This window comes from Nipponia nippon, unplaced genomic scaffold, assembly GCF_047370975.1.
Source record: "Nipponia nippon isolate SJK-2023a ecotype South Korea unplaced genomic scaffold, ASM4737097v1 scaffold_2, whole genome shotgun sequence".
NCBI classification, from domain to species: domain Eukaryota; kingdom Metazoa; phylum Chordata; class Aves; order Pelecaniformes; family Threskiornithidae; genus Nipponia; species Nipponia nippon.
The window spans coordinates 107,406,866-107,423,932 of record NW_028262336.1 but is presented as its reverse complement, the minus strand read 5'-3'; positions in this window follow the sequence as shown (position 1 = coordinate 107,423,932).

The window sequence follows — 17,067 nt, the reverse complement described above, 5'->3', positions numbered from 1 at the left end:
TGCAAAGGTGGAAAAGGTAAGTTAAAAATTAGAGGGCCAAGGTTATTGTAAGCTTCTTAGTTCTGTTCACTTAGATGTACAGATCTTTTCATCCTTTCACTTAAACAACTGGATCATCCTACTGGAAAATGTGAAGCTTTTAAGAAAAAGAACACAAACTTTATTTACTTTGTATTTAATAAACTTAGTACAGCAAGGTAAGTGTACTGTCAGTGCTTTAAGACACAAAATTATGGAGTTCAGGAACATTCAAATAATACTAAACCTTAAGTGTTCATGAATCTCAAATACTTTATCTTGAGTGATTATGTGTTTATAATTCCCTCATAACTTTTTTTTCCTCCCTGTTGCCTAGACACAAGAAGTGTTTTGAATAAGAAAATCAGACAATAGGATTATGGTGCAAAACAAATTTAATGTAGGTGACCGGCTGCACATCACTAATTGGAAGTAGTAAAGAGTTGAACAGTTTTTAAGTAAATATGGAATTAGTTTGCATAAACTCTCTGATTCCTAAGTGCAATTAATTATCATAATAAATGTTTCTATACTGATAATAAAAAATGTTTCTATAAATACATGAGCAAGAAGAGGAGGGCTAAGGAGAATCTCCATCCTTTATTGGATGGGGGGAAACATAGTGACAAAGGATGAGGGAAAGGCTGAGGTACTTAATGCCTTCTTTGCCTCAGTCTTTAACAGTCAGACCAGCTGTTCTCCGGGTACCCAGCCCCCTGAGCTGGAAGACAGGGACAGGGAGCAGAATGAAGCCCCCATAATCCAAGGGGAAATCGTCAGCGACCTGCTACACCACTTAGACACACACAGGTCTATGGGGCCGGGTGGGATCCACCCAAGGATACTGAGGGAGCTGGCGGAGCTGTTCACCAAGCCACTTTCCATCATCTATCAGCAGTCCTGGCTAAACAGGGAGGTCCCAGTTGACTGGAAGTTAGCAAATGTGACACCCATCTACAAGAAGGGTCGGAAGGAGGATGCAGGGAACTACAGGCCTGCCAGCCTGACCTCGGTGTCGGGGAAGGTCATGGAGCAGGTCATCTTGAGTGCCATCACACAGCATGTATAGGACAACTGGGTGATCAGGCCCAGTCAGCATGGGTTTATGAAGGGGAGGTCCTGCTTGACTAACCTGGTCTCCTTCTATGACAAGGTGACCTGCTTAGTGGATGAGGGAAAGGCTGTGGATGTTGTCTACCTGGACTTTAGTAAGGCCTTTGACACAGTCTCCCACAGCATTCTCCTGGAGAAACTGGCTGCTCATGGCTTGGATGGGCATACTCTTCGCTGGGTTAAAAACTGGCTGGATGGCCGGGCCCAAGGAGTTGTGGTGAATGGAGTTAAATCCAGCTGGCAGCCGCTCACAAGTGGTGTTCCCCAGCGCTCGGTACTGGGGCCAGTTCTGTTTAATATCTTTACCAATGATCTGGATGAGGGGATTGAGCGCACCCTCAGTAAGTTTGCAGATGACACCAAATTGGGTGGAAGTGTTGATCTGCTGGAGGGTAGGAAGGCTCTGCAGAGGGACCTGGACAGGCTGGATCGATGGGCCGAGGCCAACTGCATGAGATTCAACAAGGCTAAGTGCTGGGTCCTGCACTTGGGTCACAACATCCCCATGCAACGCTACAGGCTGGGGGAGGAGTGGCTGGAGAGCTGCCTGGCGGAAAAGGACCTGGGGGTGTTGGTTGATAGCCAGCTGAACGTGAGCCAGCAGTGTGCCCAGGTGGCCAAGAGGGCCAATGGCATCCTGGCTTGTATCAAGAATAGTGTGGCCAGCAGGACCAGGGAGGTGATAGTGCCCCTGTACTCGGCACTGGTGAGGCCGCACCTCGAGTACTGTGTTCAGTTTTGGGCCCTTCACTACAAAGAAGGACATCGAGGTGCTGGAGCATGTCCAGAGGAGGGCAACGAAGCTGGTGAAGGGTCTGGAGCACAAGTCTTATGCAGAGCAGCTGAGGGAGCTGGGGTTGTTTAGTCTGGAGAAGAGGAGGCTGAGGGGAGACCTTATCGCCCTCTACAACTACCTGAAAGGAGGTTGTAGCGAGGTGGGGGTCGGCTTCTTCTCCCTAGTAACAAGTGATAGAACGAGAGGAAACGGCCTCAAGTTGTGCCAGGGGAGGTTTAGATCGGATATTAGGAAAAATTTCTTCACTGAAAGGCTAGTCAAGCATTGGACCAAGCTGCCCAGGGAAGTGGTTGAGTCCCCATCCCTGGAGGTATTTAAAAGACATGGATGTGGTGCTTAGAGACATGGTTTAGTGGTGGACTTGGCAGTGTTAGGTTAACAGTTGGACTTGATGATCTTGAGGGTCGTCTTTTCCAACCTAAACGATTCTATGATTCTATAAATGAAAATCAGGGAGGGGGGGGAACAGAGAAAAAGAAGCTAAGTTATTACTACTTGATCTGATAGCAAACCATCTGGCAATATGCTGCCAAACCATTATGTATCGTTTATGTGACTCAGTGCTAATTAGATGTGCACAGATTATGCAGACTCCTTGTGCTTTCAACTTTGGTAGAATGTTTTAAAAATAACACTTGCAATATTAGTATGACATGTACTTGTTATGAATTTCTGACAGTAATCCAAGCCATTTTTTCACTAGAAAATATCGCAAGCACTTCAAAGACTGTTCAAATTTTGACTTATGTTAAAAAAAAAAACAACAAAAAAACAACAAACCAATATAATATTAGTGTCTTCTGTACAGACACTAAGAAATTAATTTCTTTCTCTTTCTCACTAACCTATCGAAAATACACTGACTAAGCAGTTTAGGCCTGAACAGTATGAAAAGATGACAAACTAGATAGATATATATATGCTACAGCTTGCAGTGAGCATGTTTTGAAAGAGCACGTAATGAAACATCTTTGAAAAGTGTGTGTGCGTGGGACTGTGCCTATGCATACACAAATCCAACATTTGTATATTTTTTTCTAAAATGAAACATAGGTATGTTATTTCTCTGCTTGCATTGTCACAAAGTCACCAAGTGTCACAAATGGAGTACTATAAGTTTCCTTTGAGTGTTTATAGCATGTCTATAGCTATACTTAGAATAAATTAGCTATTATAAATATATATCTTAAACATGCTGTCACAGAAATCTGTTAATAAAATGTATTTTGAGAATTCAGACTCTCTGCATGTGAAAGCTACAAAAATCTATTGGACAGAATATCAAATATTGAAAGTTAAAAATCAACAGGCTGAATAACAACAGGTCAAATTGCTCCCTTCTCCTCAAGAAATGTCTCAAAGGTGGTACATACAAAACTATGAAAATGATTCTTTTGAAGGAAAAAAAATTGAATGTGCTTGACTAAGAAATATTATGTGTATTCTGGAAATCAAGGGCCTATGAAGGGAGCTTGTTTATTTGTTAGGTGACCATAAGATTCAGTTATGAATATGGTGAAAATAAGGCAGCACAAACCCATAGTTGTATAAAGGACTAGCAAGCGGGAAGAAGTAAGTAATATTTGAAAAACTATCAGAGCATTCTGCTACAGGGATATAGATCTTAATGCGACTACTATTTGTGATGTGGATGCTTGTGTAAACATAAGTGTGACTTGCTGTGTGTAGTTTCTTGTATTTACAGATGATTTGGAAGAGTTGTAGATAGCTCAAAGAGCTGGCAGCATGCTTTACAGGGTAGAAAGCATGTTCTGCAAAGTGGCATAAATAATCCATTGCTTAGATTTACTTACAGACTTAGAATTACTTATACAAGAAAGAGGTATGTGCTTATCAGAGCATTTTTTAATTTTAGACATAGTCATGTAACGTTCTTTCAGTAGAAGGATGAGAGTCAAAATTCAAAACAAAAACAAGATGTACACTTTTAACAGTGAGTGTCATTAATGATCTGGTAAACTTTTCCAATATGATAAACATGTTCAAATTCTTTGTAGTTATGGATGGTTGCCTTTCTAAAAAGTTACTGTCCTTTGAACATGGGCTAGATTCAGGGCTCCGTGGATGAAAACTGGATTTTTGTACAAGAGATTTGATTTTAGTAGTGTCATAGTAAAGCCCATGCACTCCTTGGAACATGCTGAAGACTGGTCCCTAGGAGAGGCCCCAACTGGGTGGGCCCAAAAAGTGAGAAACTAAAATAATGAGGACCTTAGGAAAATGCTGGTAAATGTGTTTTGACAGCTTGTCTGGATTTACCTGGGCTACGCTAATTTCCATCTTACAGAGAATTCAAGCTGAAACAAAAGAAATATGAAATATTTGCCTGTTTTGACGTTTACCACATCTGTTAATCTTATGTCTGAGCCAAGCCTTGGCATACAGGTATGATTACTAATAAGCATTACACACAGTTTGTTGGTTTGTTTTTTCTTTTTTGCTTGCTCTTGGATCAATGAAGAAAAACAAGCTTATGTATAACTTCTGGACATTGGGTGGCACCGTTGCTTCACGTAAGCCACCATATAGACGCCTTCTAGCTTAAGTTTTACATTGTTGGCTCAGCTCCCTTTTTTCCTTCAGCATAACTATATAAGGGAAGTCAAAAAGCAGAACTAGTAGCCTTCTTTCTTTTCTTTTTTTAGCTTGGTTTTAAGTAATCATCTTGCTTTAAATGGTAATGGATTTTTGACCAAGAGCTGATGTTACTTAATTTAAGGAACCGTTGTTTCATTTCAAGTGCTGATCTACAGATCTTCTGTGAAGCTCTTGACTGAAGTAGGAAGATACTCTTTACAGCCAATCTGCTTTTGTGTGCCTGTGCCCCAGCCAGCCTGTAGTGAAGCTGTGCACTAATGTTGTAAAAAGCAGGAATAGCACCTGTGTGTTTTATTGTCTTTAATTAAAACTTGAGCGTAAAATGATTTTTTAATTGAGCTGATTTGCGTCAGTGACGTCGCTGACATATCAAATACCATTATATGTTTCTGTAAGTGCAAGATCTCCTCTGCGTTTACTTTTAAGATATATTTAGATCTTTTTGATTGGATCTTGACCTCCTTGCTGTCAGATACAAAGTTTGTTCCAGATCAGGAGACATTTGTATGTATGCCACTTTCAAATTTAATGTATTACTGGTATAAAAGCATATGACAAATACCTATTTTAGCTACTGGTATAAATTTTTTTCCTGGGGTTCATTAAATTTATTGTACAGAGCAAAATACTCAAATGGTAGATAACAGTAGATAACTAATAGCATTTTGCCATTAGATTAATTAAACAGTCAGAGACTTCATTTTGAAAGTTGACTGACCAGGTACACAGTATTTGCTACTGTGGAACTGAATGAGCCAGTAAAAAGGAATACAGTATTTGGGTTAATTTTTAGTTTATGGCTGTATTTGAGGCAACAGTGCAGAATTAAGTTTTGCAGTTGTTTCAGAAAGTCTCATAGCAGACCAATGTCAGAGTTATGTAGATCAGTGTTAGGACTGACTTACCTGAGGGAAAACATTCTGATGAAAGCTGAAAGAATAACAGTGATTTTTTTTTTTTTTAATTAAAAAAATCCTTGTTTGCATGTATGTTGGCTGTTCAACCTAAAGATACCACAATTTTAGCATAAATAGAAATCTGCATGAAAGTATTGGTTATTTTTTGAAAATGTTGCCATGCAGTTGAGTTATCAGAAACAATAACAAATCACATATCGGTAGTATCTGCTATAAACCGCTTATGAACCTGCTACCTGCAGAAGTTTGCACTGTTAAGCCTTGTAAGGAATATGTTTGCTAGAATCTGAACCAACAAAGTTCAAGAACAGATTATTAAAATAAATTTCTTGGATTATCTATTTGATATGACACTATTTCTCAAGTACTGGAAAAACCAGGTAAGGATTTTCTCTAGGCCCATAAAGGGTATGATGAGAAATAATGTCCTAAAATTAAAGCAAAGAAGATTTAAGTCGGACATCAGAAAGAAGCATTCTAACCGTGAGAAGTAAATACTGAGGTAGACTGTTAGCAGCTTCTAATGACGAGGATTTCAAACAACTGTCAAAACGGTTTAGACCCAGTTCGTGGTGCCTTCTGGCTGGAACTGGGAGGGAGGAGATAGATGAGGACTAGGGACTGTGGTTGGAAGAGTGACACGCTGGACTGTACTTTTCTTTCCGTAGGGACTACACAGCTGATGGTGTACCTTTGGGCTCCCACAGGGTTTGGAGCTCAGTGTCAGCCAGGAACTGGAGTCAATGCCTTGCACAACTGAAAGATGCTTGTGGTTTCTGGTGTCTCCATGCTTTGAGAGGCAGCATGGGTCCTGCTGTGTGCAGATATGAATGAAATGACCTCTTGAGGTTTCTTCTAAGTCCTGTCCGATCTCACCCCGTGATTTTAATATTGGACATTCTGTAGTAGATTAATCTGCTGGAAACAATTTGTCTTTCAAACTTATTATTCAGACCAAGATCCCTGATCTGTTACAGTAAATTCACTGCCAAATAATGGTGATTAAAAGAAAAAAATGTTACTGATTTAGAGAAGATTGTTACCAAGTGTTGTGGGTTGACTGTGGCCAACAGCTGCTTGCTCACTCCGTCACCTCCCCCAGCAGGACACTGCACAGAGGAAGAGCAAAAGCAAGAAAACTTGTGGGTTGAGATAAAGACAGTTTAATAAGTGAAGGAAAGAGAGGGGGAAAGACCCAAGTGATGCCAAGGCAATCGCTCACCACCTCTCAAAGCGGAGCAGTGTCCAGCCAGTCTCCATGCAACAGCCACCTTGGAAGTCAACCCCCTCACCTTCTTCTAACCCAGCTTTTATTACTGAGCATAACTTTGTATGGTATGGAATATGCCTTTGGCCAGTTTGGGTCCTAGCTGTGTCCCCTCCCAGCTTCTTGCTCACATTGGGGGAAGGATGGCTCCATCTGGGCTGCTATGAGGAAAGTTAACTCTGTCCTGCCCAGACTCAGTACACCTAGTCTTTACAGCTTTTTAGGTAAAATTCAACAAATGAGTTGTTTTCCACACCATCTACACAACACTTCAGTTATTGAGGTTTACTGCGTATCTCATAGGCATTTACTCAGGACTGGTGATGGTTTCTGTAGAGCTATGTAAAGATTTGTTCCTGTTAAGCAGCATAGCGTACTGGGCATGACCACAAATCAGTTTTTCCAGAGTCTTAACTGAGTGGTTTTGGTTTAGAACTGTATATTTTGGCATCAATCTCCTAAACATCTGTTGACTTTTGTATTTTCTCTCTGTCATATTCACTTGATGTTGCTGTATTTGAATGGTTCTATACCATGTGTGACCTTCTGTGGTTTTTGTGATTCAGTTCCATTTGACTTTCTGTATCAAAAGCAGAATGAAATAGTCCTAAGGGAGCAATTGCTGGTGGGCATAATCTAAAACTGCTTTGAGGCTAATACAGGCTGCGATGAGTGCAGTTGCTCTGAAGTGACATGAGGCCGTAATGGCTCCTAAGGGCCATTTCATAACTGAAAATTCCTGGAATGAGGAGTGCTCTGGTTCCTACTGTCAGTTTTGCTCAATAAGCTCCTCATCTGGTTAATGATTCCAGCCCTTGTTTCCCCTTACCCCAGTCAGCAGGACAAGGCAGACACCCACCTTTAAGCAAAGAAGATGAGGATGCAGAAGTCCTTTTCAGACATAATTAAAACTTTTTATTGCACAGAGGATGGTTTTGTGGTTTTGTTCATGTCAAGGGATGGTTGTTAGGTGACTTTAGTCATGAGCAAGGATGGTTGGCAAGCTCAGAATTGAATCATTTTACCTTTAATAATGACTGACCTTTCTGCCAAATAATTATTTTAAACCGCTGTTTTGCCTAAGTAGGGGGCCTCAACAAGCAGCAAATACCAACTTCTGTGCTTGGAGACAGTTTACAGGCCCAAAATTATAGATGGATTTTGTCTGTAGGAATGTGCCAGATAGGTGTCATGTCATTTTCTATTCCTCTCCTTACCATCTCAGAATAAGAGAATAATTTAGGCTGGGAAGGACCTTTTGAGGTCATCTGGTCCAACGCCCAGCTCAGAGCATCTCTGAAGTTGCTCGGGCTCCTGTACAGTAAGTTTTGAATGTCTCCAAGGATAGAGATTCTTCAGCCTCTCTGGGCCAACTTGTCTCCGTGTCTAATCTCTGTGACTTTTTTTGTTATATTAATTTAGAACTTCTCTTACTGCAACTTGTCAATGCTTATTCTCTTGCTGTGCACTTACTGAGGAGAATCTCTAGCTTTCCCTCTGTAGGTAATTACTGGCAGCAATTAGATTCCCCTTTAGTCTTTTTTGCCATCTATCCTGAACAGTCTGTTACCTTGGACCTGCCTGGTACGCCACGTGTCCCAAGCCCTTAACCAACTTATTGGCTGTCCAGTGGATTTGCTTCGGTTTGACAGTCTCTTTTGTGCTCGTGGGCCCAAAATTGTACAGAATACTCCAGTGCTGCTTCCAGATAACAAGTAGAGAGTATTAATCACTTCTTTTGTCCTGCTGACTGTGCTATTACTGATGCAGCCTGTTGTATAGTTGGCCTTCATTATCACAAAAGGGCACTGCTTTCTCACGCGCAGCTTGACCACCGGGACTCCCAGGCCTCTTCCAGCAAAGCTGTTCCCTAGCCAGTCAGTCCGCAGCCTGCTGGTATTATATGAGGTTATTCCGACCCAGGTGCAGAATTTTACATTTATTTTTATTGAACAATATAAGGTTTCTATCAGCCCATTTTTAAAGCTTATCAGGGGCCTTTTTGAAGAGCAGCTCTGCCCTCCAGGGTTTTAAGTGTTCCCCAATAGCTTGGTGTCATCTGCAAACATGCTGAAGGTGTGCCTCCCAGGAATTGTTTGGGACAGTAATAAAAAAGGCCAGCAGCTGCCTGTATAGTCCAGAGTTGATGGTGTGAAGGCAACTGCTCTATTTTATCACTCTGTATCAGGTAGCTTCAGATATCAGGGCAGAATGTAACACTATGACATCATTGTCAGAAGCTTTTTTGGGATCTATGAGGTTTGGAATCCCTCCTGTTTTTCTACTCTACGCCAGAAAAAGTTCCTGGCTGATGATGAGCATGAGAAGATGATTCCTCAACATACTGGCCCTCCTTTAATCAGTCCATGCAACTTACTAGCTTTTTGACACCCTATGCACTGGGATGCTATGAGATGATCCATGTTTGAAAGCTACTCCTATAGCAATGGCATTGGCATTTCTCATATCTCAACTAGAGATGAGATTTCTCTCAAGTGTCATTAAGAACAAAATATTTATGATACATAACACATGTCATAAGAACAAAATATTTATGATACATAGCTGCAACGGTTTATGGAGACACGGGTGACAAAGTGAGAAAGCTGTGCCTAATCTAGTTATTTTAAAACAAAATGCTGAGACCTACCAGCTAGTGGGGATTTTCCAACTCTACTTGTTCAGGGGCATGATTATTGTGGAAACCCGAGTTGGTTCACAAGAGAGCTACTTCAGCTAAAGAAACTAGCTCTTATGTTCCTGCCACTGCTTAGGGTGTTCTTATCTAAGTGTAAGCCCCCTGCACTTCTTGGGATTACTGGCATTAAACACTGTAAGACAGACATACCCCAAAGTCTTTGGTGTCACCATTTTACAGGATGGATTTTTCCAGGATCTAAAACCTAGTTCAGATGTTGCACACTGTTTGAACATCTCTGGATGTTACTGACTGCTTGTCTCTTCTACTCCCAGGGATTTTTTTAAATTTTTTTTTTCCCTGCCAAATTGGGATGTCATAACAACTTTTGAGTTGGTTCCTGAACTGTCATAGTTTACAGTGCAGCTGTAATAAGGTAAAACAAAATATGTGGAACCTATTTGTGAGATGTGGGACATCTTGAGGCAGTAATCCCAACAGCTGATGCAGGTTAGTCAATGCTTGAGTGATCACTTTATCTACAACCCATTAAAACAGCAGAAAAGTTAAAGACAAATTCAGAGGACATTATTTGTCCATCCACTCCAGTGTTCCTTGAGCAGTTCACCTTGGTTTTTTTCCCTGCCGCTATGACTTAGTACACAGTGGAGAAGGGTAGGTGATTCTTTATACTGCTATTTCTTTTCTTGTAGGAATAGAGGCAGGGGAAAGTAGTCAATATGGCTGCTAAGCTCTTTAAAATATATGGAACCATTCTGTTCCTACATGGTTTTGCTCAGTTAAATTCCTTGCTGTTCATCAATACTTTGACTCTCAGTTGACAAGGTAATATTTTCATACATTGATAAAAAGACATTGTCAGGTAGTTTAGGACTAATGTTTTGTATTTTCAAATAGCTGCTGTTCAGCAGGGAAAATATAAAGAGCTCAGATACGCTTGGTGGAGGCAGTTCTGTGTCAGATGGAAGCAGCAGGAGACAAAACAGGAAAGAGTATCGAGTCTGACAGTTCTTTTAGGCAAGCTGTTCATCTGACCAAAGGAGTGGGCAATATGCCCTTGGCTTATAATCAAGACTGAAAAGCTTCAGTCCTCTACATCTGCCTGTAGAAGTATTACCCTTGTTTCTCCTTGACTGTGTGCAGTACAAAGACGGGAGCATAAATCATCTTCCTCTCATCACCCGACAGTTGCAAGAAATCAAAATAATGCATTTTCCCTCTAGTTTTAACCTGGCAGCTAATTGTCTGCAGATACTGATTCTGAAAAGAGTTCATACTATAGCTTTTCAGGAATGTTGTACTAAAAATAATTCATAGCTGAATTCTCCTGTCAAGATCATATAGGATTAAATAATTTCAGTCAATTCTGAACCTAGATGAATTTCTAATCAAATTATTTAATTTTAAAAGTAATCTCATAAAATAAAACTGAAGACAACACTTCCAAAAGTAGAAAAGGAAAACTTTATAATTCAACATAGTTGAATGTTACAAAATAGCAGTACTAACTTAGGGATAATAAGGTCCTTTCCACAAGACACTGACAGTCTGAATTCCTTCTCTGATATGATAGGTTAGTATAGTAATTTTCAGGTAGACTGGATAATCTTGGAGTAGGTTTTTTTGACAGATTAGATATATTGTAGTTAGAACAAAGCCAAGGAGGAGGTCGAAGTTTAGGAGTGCCGAATGACTAAAGCCAACATGGTGACTTTGCAGGGAGAATAAAGAGCTGTAGAGAACATCTGAGGATGTTCTAAGATCTAGTCAGTGAAATTTAATGTCTGAACCAATACGGCAAGAAAGAAGAAGAATCAAATTCTGCAACTAAACTACTATCCTGTGGGAAGGAGGGATAGCCAAGTTATTGACTGATTTGGAGGAAAAGAAGTGGAAAAGGTTTCAAGCAGGGGTGGGGAGGGAGGGAATTTAGTTCCTAGGTTCACCTTCCAAAGGATTCCAGATTCCAAGCTTGCATCTCTCCCACAGACCTGTTGGTTTACTGCTACTATGTGTTTTAAACCACAAATTTAAGAAATAGGAACTTGACAAAGCTGCAGCTATAGGTTGTATTTTTTATGCTATCTGAATAATAACCATAACCATTTTAGGTTTCCTTCAGGCTGTTTCTTTGAGATTATGCATTATTCAGAAGGTGAGCCATACCTGGAATCTGGCAGTCCGGAGGCAATAGATTTTCAGTGATGCCTACGAGAATGGTCTGATCAGAAATTTCAAGGTGTGGTCTATAAGGGAGATTGAAGGAAGCACTGATATCTAAGCGGCTGTTTTAAGGCACTCTGGGGATCTGTGTCAAGTTCCACGGTTTGATAGATCTCCTGTTGCTCATTCGTAGCTTAGCCCGTAATGGTTCAAAGATGTTGAAATACCTGTGTCCTTCCCCCCTCCCCTGAGTGTATATACTCTGCCTCTTGGACAATCCTATCATGAGCTCCGGAAAATATGCTACGTAAGGTATTTTCAGCGTTTCTGTGCCAGATGACACAGAGGAGCTGTTAAGCAGGCATTATTGGCCCCATAGGAAAGGAATTGTCTTTGATCCATCTTTGCAGTCTTCTAAGAATCTGTGACTGATCACTTCATGCACTTTTTCCAGGTCCTTTCTAAAGAGTGTGTAATCTAATAACAGCAGTCTGTATCGTGAGAAATTGTTTGGTTGAACTCTGTCCCCAGGACTCTCTGCTACAGCCCCAGACCAGTTCTCTATAAAGCTTTGATTGAATGCCCTAAGACTTACCTCCAGATGGAGTCCTCAAATTCTAGTTAAGAGCAAGCACTTCCCAGATTAACCCAGGAAGGAGAGAGACTAAACTCAGCCTACCACAGGGGCTGACTGGAGCGCTGGTCTCCCTCAGTGGCTTGGTTGTCAGGCTTACAGCGCGCGTGTGCTCTGATACTGCAACTTTATCAATTCTTCTGAACAAGATGGGGCAAGTCCCAGGCCAAGCGTCACTGACTGAGTCATGTCTACAGCGCTCAGGGCTTTCCCCGCTACTGCAGATTTCTCCTGGGAAGAGCTATTTAGAGTGGTGCAAGTGGGACAAGGGAGCGTAGTTAAGAGCTGAGCAATGCAGACTATCAGAGCTTCCATGCTCAAGCTCACTGCCTAGCATTTGACAAATGCATGCGTACTCCCAGGGTATTAGCTGGACATTGTGATGTTAATGGAATGGAACTGTCATTGAATTACTGCCTTGAGTAGCTGAAAGCTGAGAAACTCTGTTTCCAGATGCATGTTGTGATTCAAAAAGTAACTGTGTGATTCTGAACTCATTGGAATTCGTTTTGCTGATTTCTGCAGGATTAGTCATGGCTGAAAGTCATGCCCCTGCTTGTGCAACTTGCTGAGTCGGACAGAGAGGTCAAACGGCAGCAGCCGGAGGAAGAGCTGGAACAGAACTCAACTCCTGTGATTAATAGGCCTGTCTCTGCTGAAAAGGCCTTCCCACCCCATCCATTGCAAGAAACCATCCGAGTACACTGTCATTCCTGGATTAGTTAAACATTTTTCAAATGGCTAATATAACAAAGTAGTTCCAGTCAAGTTCTCTAACTCAGTAATTGCCGTTGTGTCTGGTTCGTAATTCCTCTCTTCTTCCCCATAGAATCATAGAGTGCTTTGGGATGGAAGGGACCTTTAAAGGCTATCTAGTCCAAGGCCCCTGCAATGGGCAAGGACATCTTCAACTAAATCAGGTTGCTCAGAGCCCCATCCAGCCTGGCCTTGAATGTTTCCAAGGATGGGGCATCTACCACCTCTCTGGGCAACCTGTTCCAGTGTTTCACGACCCTCATTGTAAAAAATTTCTTCCTTATACCTAGTCTGAATCTACCCTCTTTTAGTTTAAAACCATTACCCCTTGTCCTATCGCTACTGGCCCTGCTAAAAAGTCTGTTCCCATCTTTCTTGTAGGCCCCCTTTAAGTATTGAAAGGCTGCAATAAGGTTTCCCCACAGCCTTCTCTTCTCCAGGCTGAACAACCCCAGCTCTTTCAGCCTTTCCTCATAGCAGAGGTGCTCCATCCCACTGGTCACTTTTGTGGCCCTCCTCTGGACCTGCTCCAACAGGTCCATGTCTTTCCTGTGCTGAGGACCCCAGAGCTGGACGCAGTGCTCCAGGTGGGGTCTCACCAGAGCAGAGGAGGGGGGCAGAATCAACTCCCTTGACCTGCTGGCCACGCTTCTTTTGACGCAGCCCAGGATACAGTTGGCTTTCTGGGCTGTGAGTGCACATTGCTGGCTCATGTCCAGCTTTTCGTCTATCAGTACCCCCAAGTCCTTCTCAGCAGGGCTGCTCTCAATCCCTTCATCCCCCAGCCTGTACTGATATTGGGGATTGCCCCGACCCAGGTGCAGGACCTTGCATATTATAGTCCTTCTATGGGAAGAGATGACAGAGCCAACAGAGTATCCTGAATCGCTGCTGGGTTGCCAGTGCACAAGGGCAAACCACCCTTGAGCAACATGCCAGCCTGGCCAGTCTCAAGTGGACGCTGTTGTCCTCTGTCTCTGAACTTCCCCCACTGTTCCCTTTTTCTCTGACATGGCAGTCTGAGCATTTTGTTCTGAGCTAGAAAGGTTGGCTGTCCCTTGGTTTATGTAAAGGGGTGGGTGAATAACACATTAGCCCAAATGGCACAGTTGGAATACAAGTAGGGTTTGTATATATTGTGGAAGTTTGTCCTTCTGCTTGGTAAAATATAAACTTGCCATAACTTCAAGCTTATTTCTCCACTGGGGCTCCAGATTCTTTGATTTCTTGTAGCCATTTGATTCATGAAAAAGGTGAAAATAGTGACACTGGGTCTATGAAAAGGTGTAAGGACTTAAATTGACCATGTGAATGGTCCTGTTGATCTCTTAACTGCTTATGTATATAAAGTGTTTTCAGGACCAAAACCATAGGTGAAAAGTCCTCATTCCAGTCACTGACAATTTTCAGTTGATGAAACATTGCTTTGTCTCTCGCATCAAACAGCTTTGCCGAAGTAAATCAGCAAAGCTTCCACAAATCACTAAGAAAAAACAACCTCAGAAATTCTACAGGCCTCACAATCCCACAATTTATGATACAATACTAAATGTTATTAACTAAAATGTAGTAACTTAGATCCAAAATTGCTGTAACGTACATGCTATTATAAATATTTCAAAGGACATAGTCATTTACTTTATTATTTTGATTACCCTTTTTCCAGAAAGTCCAGGTTTACTTTTTATTCTGGAAAAAATGCTGGTTTTTTTTCTTTTTTCCTTCTAAAATTCTCACATGTGATGAATAATTAATTTAAAATGTTTAATTGTATTTAATATCTGTAAAAGATATCCTACCAGGCAAAATAAATCTAATATGCATAACTTTATGTATATATTTCTGACAGGTTTTCTTTGTATTTGCAGCCCCCCCTTGTTAATCTGAGAGGTGGGACAGCAACAGTGCTACATTTGTATTATTTATGAATGTAAGATATATGTAATACTATAAGGAAAGGAAACTTGGTGGTGTTCTCAACCTCTGTGTTCCTTACCAGAAAGTTCATTATTTTCATCCTTCCTGAGATGGAAATTCTCAGCAGGGTAGTTAGAACAACAAACAAACACGATCTGAGTTTGTATGTAGAGCAGAATTCAAGAAAAAGTTATTTCCTCCTTCCTCCTTCTAGCCCTGAATATGAAATTTAAAACACATAAGTGCTATTTTTTTTAACAGTTGGAGTACATTAGGTTTCATGGTAGAGTTCCGTATTTCTAGGGAGGCTGTTACAATGAGATTTCTCTTATATTTGTGAGAAACCAAAACATTGATTACATCTCAGCAAAAGGTGGGGTTTTTTCCTTACTGATTTGCTGCATGGGGAAACATTTGAGCATGGGTCTATCTCAACCATCTTGAAAGTGAAAAGCCTTATGTTTATCCCAGCTGTTGTGGGCATGATCTTTGTGATGTGAATACTTACAGAAACCAGCACAGAACAGAGAAATGGGAGAAAGGGCAGGAAACGCTGCTGAAACTTAAAAGGAAAACCAAGCAAATGCAGAAATATGTGTTAAGCGGAAGGATTCACGCCTTTTATGTTGTTAGAGGTATAGAAATGGAAGGATAACTTAACACTTCGTTTTCTGGTAATGAGCACACACATAGAATCAGAGAGAGAAATGTAGTATGAAAGTTTCTTTTTCATTTGCATCGGAATTATTCTTCTTGAAGCCAATAACTTATTTAGTGAACCAGAATGTCAGCAACAAGCAGTTGTTTTGTAAGGCAAATAACAAGCTGTGGTTGCTCACGCTTGTGTCCCATTTTCCCTCTCTCTTCAACCCCCTGCAGTATAAGGGGGGGTAGCAAATACATAAAGCAAGTCTAATACCCCAAGGAATTCTGGCTAATGCATTTCTGTTGTGATAGTTTTAAAGGAAAGTGTGAAGTCTCCTACCAAGTTACAGTGATACAGATGAGCTTGCCTGAGCTTGCAGTGAGAGTAGATCTAAAAGCTGCGGAGTTTTGAGGGAAGGTCCAAGTTGGGTTCCATGCCGTTGGCCTGACTGGATTAAAGATATGGGAAGTTTATGGCTGACCTGGATGTTGCACCGTTCGTCTCCAGTGAGATCAGTGCATACTGAATGGTTGGGTTGGTAGGGAGGGGTCTGTGTGGAAAGTGTTTGATGGGAAAATGTGTACATATAGACAGGGCTGAAATTCATGTCTATGTGTACCCAGCGTGTAAGGAATCATTACCTAGGAGCACCAGGTGTTAAGCTCAAAATCGTGTTTAAGGGCAAAGAGGAAGCATGCCTTATATGTAAGCAAAGCCAAGAATTTCTTGTTACTACAGTTGAAATGTGAAGAATCTAATAATTATTAATACAGATCTAATTGCTACAGAAAAAGAAAGAATGACAGTGCAGTGAAAATATTATACACACTGCTGGGTTTCTCCTCCTTTTCTCCTCCTGCTCACCCTTCTGTGGCTCCCCTGGGTCTGGAGGTTGGCGGTTTCATTCTGGGGTGTGTGGGGTGTCACAGCGAGTTGTCAGCATGTGGGGCTCTTCACTGGGACAAATCTGACATTCGTGTGGATGGTGTCTTCTTCCTTGCTCCAGGATCCGTGCGGGGTCATTTTGTGTTTGCTAACAAGGTTTTACCCTCCTGATCTTTCTTTGTTGGTCTGCAGCTCTGTTACATCCAAATTTAGTGTGTATATTGTGACATTTATGCGTGATAGATACTACTTCTTTGTCCTCCGTGTTATCCCCAAAACCAGTTTTGTGGGGCTCCCGGTCTGCACTTCTTCAACCGACTGTGGGCGAGTTGTTCGCAGGGCCAAGGCTGTGCCCTGCCCGTGCGGCATGCCCGTGCTCTGTCCCCCACCCCGCGTCTCCGTTCCCGGTTACACAGGTAGTTAGGAAATGGCTGTCTGGAGGTGTAACGTGCTCTTTTGGGGTAATGGTTTGCGAGGGTTGTTGTAGAGACGAACTGGCCCACTTGTTACTGTGGACCAGGTTCCTCTCAGAGTGCTGGGTATCAGTTGACTGGTGATATTTAAATTTGTTTGTGAGAGAAGGATGAAGCTAATAACCAAAAAAACCCCCCTTTTGTTTAAATTGGACAACCTGGAAACCTCGTTGGAGGACTTTCTGTGGAGTTAATTAATAATTT